This window comes from Hipposideros armiger, unplaced genomic scaffold (assembly GCF_001890085.2).
Source record: "Hipposideros armiger isolate ML-2016 unplaced genomic scaffold, ASM189008v1 scaffold_261, whole genome shotgun sequence".
Classification (NCBI taxonomy): Eukaryota; Metazoa; Chordata; class Mammalia; order Chiroptera; family Hipposideridae; genus Hipposideros; species Hipposideros armiger.
Genome location: NW_017731611.1, coordinates 1,685,255 through 1,692,852, shown reverse-complemented (window position 1 = coordinate 1,692,852; position 7,598 = coordinate 1,685,255).

Here is a 7,598-nt window from a genome sequence, read left to right as displayed (position 1 = left end):
AAAAAAAAGAAAGAAAGAAAGAAAGTGCTGTGTGCCTGAATAGGAAGACTTAAAAAAAAAATGTCGCAACTCCACCACCTCTGTGCTGCTAGCCAGCCAGGAAGAGTCCTCCAGAGATCATTGAAGGTGGTCCTGGCACCTTTTTCTCTGCCACCCAGGCCCAGGAATATTAGTTCTGGGTGTGCTGTTCTGGGTTTCAGGCTGCCTTTAAGTCTAGGCTGGGAGATATTGGAGGAGTAAAAAACAAGGAAACTCACCCCTGGATTAGTGATTCTTCAAGTTCTGGTTTTCTTCCCCAACTCTCCTGCTATTTATTGCCTTTCAGAGTCCTCAGATAGCTGCTCCATGTGTTCTGTCAGGGAATTGCTTGTTGCGTACAGTGGGAGCAACAGGATGGAATGTGCCTACTCCATCTTAACTGGAACCAGAACCCAGTGATCACTTTTTAAATTACTTATCCTTTAATAAGCATCATATTCTGCAATTAATTCACAGGAAACCAAATTACATAGTCAGCTTCCAACACATGCAAACTCAGCTACATGCATTTGTTTCAAGAATAAGTTTGTAAAGGTTTGGAATCATTGGAGCTTGCTTAAGACCCAGTTCATTATTACTCCAGCCTCTGTGGAACTCCATATTCCTGTGTTAAACAACAGATTTGAAATAAATAATAATAACATGATGAGTATAAAGATGAAGAATCAGAACTTGAGTTAATTCTGTCACTGTATGTGACCTCTTGGAGATTTTATTTGTGTTTAAAATTTAAAACAGTAAAACAAAGTGTGAAATTTGAGGCGCAATATTTTTGTTTGGTAAGCAGGGTGAATGTTAAGTAAAAATCAAAGATATTAATCCCCAACACTTATTTGTGCCTTGTACAATCTTTCTATGAACTTTTAGGGAGTTCACAATTTTGGAAGTGTTTATTAATGTGTGAATTTTTTTTAAACTTTGGAAAAAAATTATCCATGTTTTCCAACATCACCTTATCTATTAAAAACGCTGCAGAAGGTAGGTATATCAGTGAACCAGACAATACCAGGCAAATGAAACTGTGTGCACAGTATGGAGAAGTTTTGAAAGTTAATAATAACTTCTGAAATCCTGTGCAATCTAAAAGATAGCATGAGCATAAGAGGATCAACTCATCCTTTGTTCTTTGCTCTGCATGATTTGTTTTTATGAATTATATTTTATTATTTGATGTGAAATTTTAGATGAGGTTAAAAGGACACAAGAATATTTTCAAAGAGCCAGAATAAGCCTTGAACAATATATAGTAAAACTCATGCTTGAAGATCAGCACATAAAATTTGTGGAGAAGGCCTTTGGCTATACACACAATATGAAAGAATGGACATTTACAAAGAAAAAAGAATGAAATTTTGAAGCAGACTACCAGGAGAAATGACAAAAGATGCCAGAAAAAATAAAAAGACAATGTTTGAGTGCTTTGATAATTTCTACCAAGAACTAGATACTCATTCCAAAGCAATGACTCAGATAATGTCAGTATTTGCTGTCGTTCAGCCATTTTATCTCATTTTGCAGACTAAAAATGGAGGTTTTAAACTAAGCATAATAGAATGATGGAGATACTCCAGTGGAAAGTTTCAACTCTGGAGACAATTGAAATCTACTAGATTTCATCCTCTCAAAACAAAATAATATACAGTAGTACCATTTCTGGAATTTGTTGTCAAATGGATTTTTAAGAATCTCTGACAATCTGTGGGTTGCTTCATGTAAAGGAGGCTTTTCAAAATTAAGACTAATAGAAAGGAATAAAGATAGATTGATAAGTTATACTATATTAGTATTTGGTTTATTTAACCTGAATGTGAAGAAGATAATTTTGATGAAGTCACTGGCAAATTTGCAAATGTTAAGGCTTGAAAACAAATTATATTGTTATTATTCACTATTGCAATAGATTAATTAGGGGTATGTTTTCTCCTTTAAAAATATGTTAATGTATTTAGAACACTTTTGTCTCTTCTTTTCATTTTTGGTATTGTAATATTTCATTATTAATTTTAAAAATTTTAATGGCATGATTATATATAGAAAGTTCAACAAAAGGAGACATTTAGCTGTTTGCATTTCTCCTCAATCCATGATTATTTTTTATTTTATTTCATACCAATTATTGCAAGTAATTGTTTTGTATAGGGAAAGGGGCTGGTAAAATATGATCCAGTGCAGGTTTTTCTCCTTTCCATCAGCTGCTTGTTGTAAACCTCATAAGAAGCTATAGGTGAAGCTGATGGAGAGGCCACAAGGCAGTAGAGGTAGGAGACATGGGATTTTTTACCTTCTGGATTTGTACCTTCTGGACGTTTGCAAGCACAATACCAAATGTACCATTTACATTGTATGATAGAATTGTTGGTGGATCTGATAATACCTAGCTCTTGATAAGCATCTCTGATTTTATAGTTGTCTGATGTTCTAGGTCAGGTGCTTAGTTCCTCTGAAGGCCCAATAGCATGCCAGGAGCTTGTTTGTAAATGGTGAATACTTCTCTGCTGCAGAAATATGAATAGCATTTCTCCAGAATCCCAAAGTCTACACTGAATCCCTTATTTTGGGGCTTGTCAGATGTTCCATATGATCTCCCATCTACCATGGACATTTCTAACACCTCATATGGACCAAGGTTCAAGGCAGCTCTTACAGCAATCTGAATCAGCTGTAGAGCCCTTTCAAAATAGGTAAACTTTTAAGTCACCCAGTAAATGTATGAGAGCAGTATACCTAAGAGTGGGCTGTCTGCAAAATCCAAAGGGCTTAGCAAAGAGTTCGTAGTTGTAGGAGATAAAAGGTGCAATAACTTAGCCTTTCCTTTAGGGTGATGGGATGTCCTAGAATGCCTTACGCCACTGGGCTACTAAAGTGTTATTGTTGTGGCAGCCCCTTCGTCTCTGTGGGGTTAATATCCTACTCTCTGGTGCATATGGTTTTTTTCCAAGGCATCCAGAGTACTTCTTTCTACTCATGAGATCTGATTAACATGATGTTATCAGTGTAGTGGACCAATATGATGAGGTTCTGTGTAAATGTCAAAATGATCAATGTTCTTTTGACTTTTATTGGCACAGGAAGGAGGATTATTATAGGCCTTGGCAAGAAGGTCAATGTGTATTGCTCTTCATCCTAGGTGAATGTGCAATGCGATTGTCCAACTGCTTTTGATCCCCTTTCTGATGGAGATTGAAAGGAATACATTTGCCACATCCATACCAACTGTTGAATGACTCGAGTAGAGATACCACACCTGGTACAACAGCTGTGGCTGGATCTACCATGGTTAAGTTTTTGGTAGTCCAGTATTGCTCACCATGATCTATTTTTTTTTGCAGTGGATCTAATGGTACATTAGAGGGGGATATGGTAAAAATCACCACCTCTGTACTAATTTCTGCCATTCCACCCATGATGTAGCACTGCTTCTGATTCTTTTTCTTGGCCAGGGCAGGGGACAGTTCCAGGTGCTGTCACTTGACCTTTTCTCATGGAATGGATTCCACTGTAAGACGGAGTTGGGCCAGGACTCCTGGTATCATCTGGCCTTCATACAACCCCCATCCTACAAGGGAGCCAGAATGACATATTGGGTTTCTTGGTAAGAGTGCCAGTTCAGGCACTTTTTCGATAGCTCTCAAGAGACCTGGGTGTTCCCCTTTCTCTAGTATGTAATTAGTCTGTTAACTGGCTATAGGGCTTCTGGGGGAAAGGGACTAATATGTATTGTATATATTTGTTATGGCACTGCTGGGTACTTCCTCCAGGGGATCTGGCCTCTCCTTCAATTCATGGACTCTGGATTTGAAAACTGACTCAAGTCTAGAAACTGGGCAGAGATCAGGATTTTCCATTGTGACAACTGATTATCCATCTTCTCCTTCCATGCTCTTGATATTTTTTGGTTTATAAGTCAACACTCTAGATGGCGTCCCATCTAGCTCATCTTTGAAAACACTATTGCCTAGTAGCCATCACCCCGTATCCCTGTGTGTCAGGGTCTCTGGTTCCCATTCCAAGTTTGTTGGCCACAACACCCACCTTGCTCCTGATGTTTAAGAACCACTATCTGGCCTCTGATAGTTCTGAATTCTATCTTCCCATTGACACTAGGTTGCTCAGTTCCATAGATGCATCTTTACCATCAGCGTAGCTTAGAGAGGAAAGCCACCACTGAGTTCCTCATACTGAATTCCTTATTATTCCATCATGCACATCTGCTTAGTAAAGTGAGTGTCCTCTTGCCTTCTTATAGAACTTAGTCAGCTGGTGGCTGTCTGGTCTTACACCATGAGTCCATTCTAGCATGCCCACTTCTCTGAGCCTTCAGATCTCTTCTGTAATACTCTGCCAAGGCAGTTGTGGTATTACTGTAGGCCATTGTCATCTCTAAGCTTCAAGGAACCATTCTAGCAATGTGTTAAGACTAGCTTTGACCTTGAAAATCCTTGTCAGGATGTAAACTCTTGATTGACAGGAGAACCCACTTCAGTAAACTATCTCCTATCCAGCTTTATATTCATCCTCTGCCATGGCCCAACACCCTCAAGATACACTCTTATATATAATCTTCCCATTCTTCTTGGTATATATTTGTTAGTTCCTGCAGCTCTGATGGTGAATGATCTGTTACTTCCTATATAACAGACAGTACTTCCCCATCAAACCATGCTGAGAGTACACCACTGTTTTTTGGTCATGTCATGGGCAGTGGGATGGGGTGGGATAGGGGGTGACAGGGGACAACCATTATCTTGAGAGACATTTGCCTTAGAGGAGGACTTTGAATGGTCTCCTGGCAATGGGAGGCTACACTTCTAAATGAGGAGAAGGGAGGAATTTGTGCCAACCTATGTACTCAGGAGGATGTGTGTTTGTGTGTGTGTGTGTGTGTGTGTGTGTGTATGTGTGTGTGTGTGTGTATGTTTGGGGTGGGGTATCTAAGGTTATCAAGTCTGACTCCCAAATTTCAGGGTCTGACTTCTGCTCTACTGGGACTCTGACTTTAGCCTGGGATTTACTAGGGCTGTGGACTCAATCTGTTTTGTAACTCAGTCATGCTTACTATAAAATCTTGGGCTGATTTTCAGCATAGTCTGCCCACCAGTTGCAAGAGATGACTCTCTTTAAATTGTGCCATGGAGACCTACTAGTTTTCACAATGTGCCCTGAGTTGATAGTGGACTTAACTGAGCCTGACAGATTCTCTTTCCTCAAGGCTTCTGTAGCAGGTAACAAAAGCTAGTCATCTCCACAATCCTTCTAATCACCACTGCTTCCATAGCTTTCCAGTGCTGGAGCTATTACATAGTCTTTGATAACCTTTCCACTTGTTTATCTGTCCAGTCCATCACAGGCCAGAGTCATTCATCGTGATGCTACAAAAGCATCTCTCTTCCCACCAAAAATGGGATTCTTTTTGCCACCTGGCTGGTTAGTGACTTAATTCTAGAATCTCCTCCTGAGGTCTGATTTCCAGGGTCATTTCTATTACCAACTGCTTAGTTTGGGTTTCCCCCAAAGTAGATCTTGAGACAAGATTTTGGGTGTGAGTAGTTTATTTGGGAGGTGGTCTTAGGAGGCATAGTGAAGGAGTGTGGCAGTGAGGCAGGAAATGGAGAAAAGCTAATAAAAGAAAGGTATGCTAACAAGTGGGTTACTTCTGGCATCACTTGGAGCTCACTTCAACTGGGGACCCTCTGAGAGGGTGCATGGAACACCCCTTGGAATTGTCCCACTGAGGGATAGGAAGCGGGAGGTTTTACCCACTGATTCCCAATCCTTTTTGGGTGGGGGTTGCTCCTGTGGCGTTAACTCCTTAGCATTCCTGGCCTGCCTAACACGTGGCTGAGAAGACTCCAATACTAGAGAAAGTTCTCAGGCAGACAGACATAAGAAGCTGCTGGCACACTTGGAAACTATGCAGGTGACCTCTAGGCTAGGCCCAGGGATGTGGACTCCAGGCAGCCAACATCTCCCTTCTGATCACAGCAGACTCCTTCCTGCCATCTCCCAAGGCTCTAAGCTGACCATGCCATTGTGTTGTTTCAAATCCTGAAGTTACTTCCTATGGTTCTCAGGATAAAGTAGCTAGTGTTTCCTGATGGCCAGTGAAATGCCAGATGTTGTAGAAAGATCATCTCTTGCATTAGTACATTTTATCTTTATAAGAGCCTCATCATGTTCATTCCACTGAGGAGAAAACTGAGTCCCAAGGAGGTGTAAATGCCTCAGATTGGCATAGGAACTCCTCCATGATCCTGTCCCTGCCTGCCTCTCTTCCCTTCTGAGCCCTCGCCTTTAGCTAGTCACACCAAGCCACTTACAGCTCCCCAAACACACTCATCTTCACTCCTCCCTGTCTTTTTATGTGCGATTTCCTGTGTCTAGAGTGTATTTTCCCTTTGTTGGTCTTGCAAATGTCTTCCTATAAGGCAAGACTTGGCTTAGGTGACACCTCCTCCAGGGAGTCCTCCCAGCCCTACTAGCCTCTGTTAGCCCTTCCTTGCTGCTGCCACAGTCTCTGAGCTATCAGAACACTGACCTCTTGGTGTTCTGTTTGCCTATTGGCAAAGATGGTGGAGAATGCTGGCAACCAGTGAAGGGGAAAGCTGGAGGTCATTTGTTTGGGGGCACCGCTGACTGTGAGGCAGGTCTGGGGTTATATGCTGAGAGTGGGAGCAAGGGGGTGAGGATGGTGCATAAAGAGAGAGGACCATTTGGTCACCAGTGGGCACAGCAGGAGCTGACGAAGTGGTCCCAAAGCTCACTTTCCTGCGAAGGCCTCACCATCCCATGCACATGTTCTTCTTAAGGTGCATAGTTGGGGAGTGTGAGAAGCTTTGTCCCCAAGTTATTGTTGGCTGAAAAGACCTACCTATATTGAGTAAGTGTGCATCCCCATGGGGGCTTCTAACACTACAAAGCCTGGCAGCAGATCTGACTTAAGACTCATTAATTGGATATCTGCTGTGCCTGAGACACAGGAACACCCATCATGTCTTTTAGTCTTTGAAATAATCCCGTGAGAGTGCTATTATTCCTCTTTTGGAAACAATAGCAGAGCTCCTTGCTTAGAGTATCCTGTGCACCAGGTTGGCCCTTTGCATTGGTCACCTTGGCATTCCATCCTCCCCTGCCCTGTGAGAAAAAAGGATCCCTGTTATCTCCATTTTGCAGATGAAGAGGGTGGGACAGGGGGAGGTTAAGTGCCTGACCTAGAGCACCCAGCTACAACTGGAGGCCAGGCTTTTGAGAACTAGGTGTATCCCCACTCTTGTGCTATTATAATATGTGCTTTTCCCGTGCCATCTGTTTGGTGTGCTCACTGTCTAGATGTTTGTCCTTGACAGGCTGGAAATTGGGTGTGAGGGGCACAAGCAAGACCAGGGGCTTCTCCCTCTGTCCCTGACAAGAACAGTGGGCACATCCGACAGATCTCCCACCACTCTCCATCTCTGCACTTTCATTCCTATCCGCAAGCTGCTTGAGGGCAAAACATGGCGCTGACGCACCGCTGAGCTGATTTTGAATCCTGGCTCTATGTCCATGTGCTAAATCATGCAATC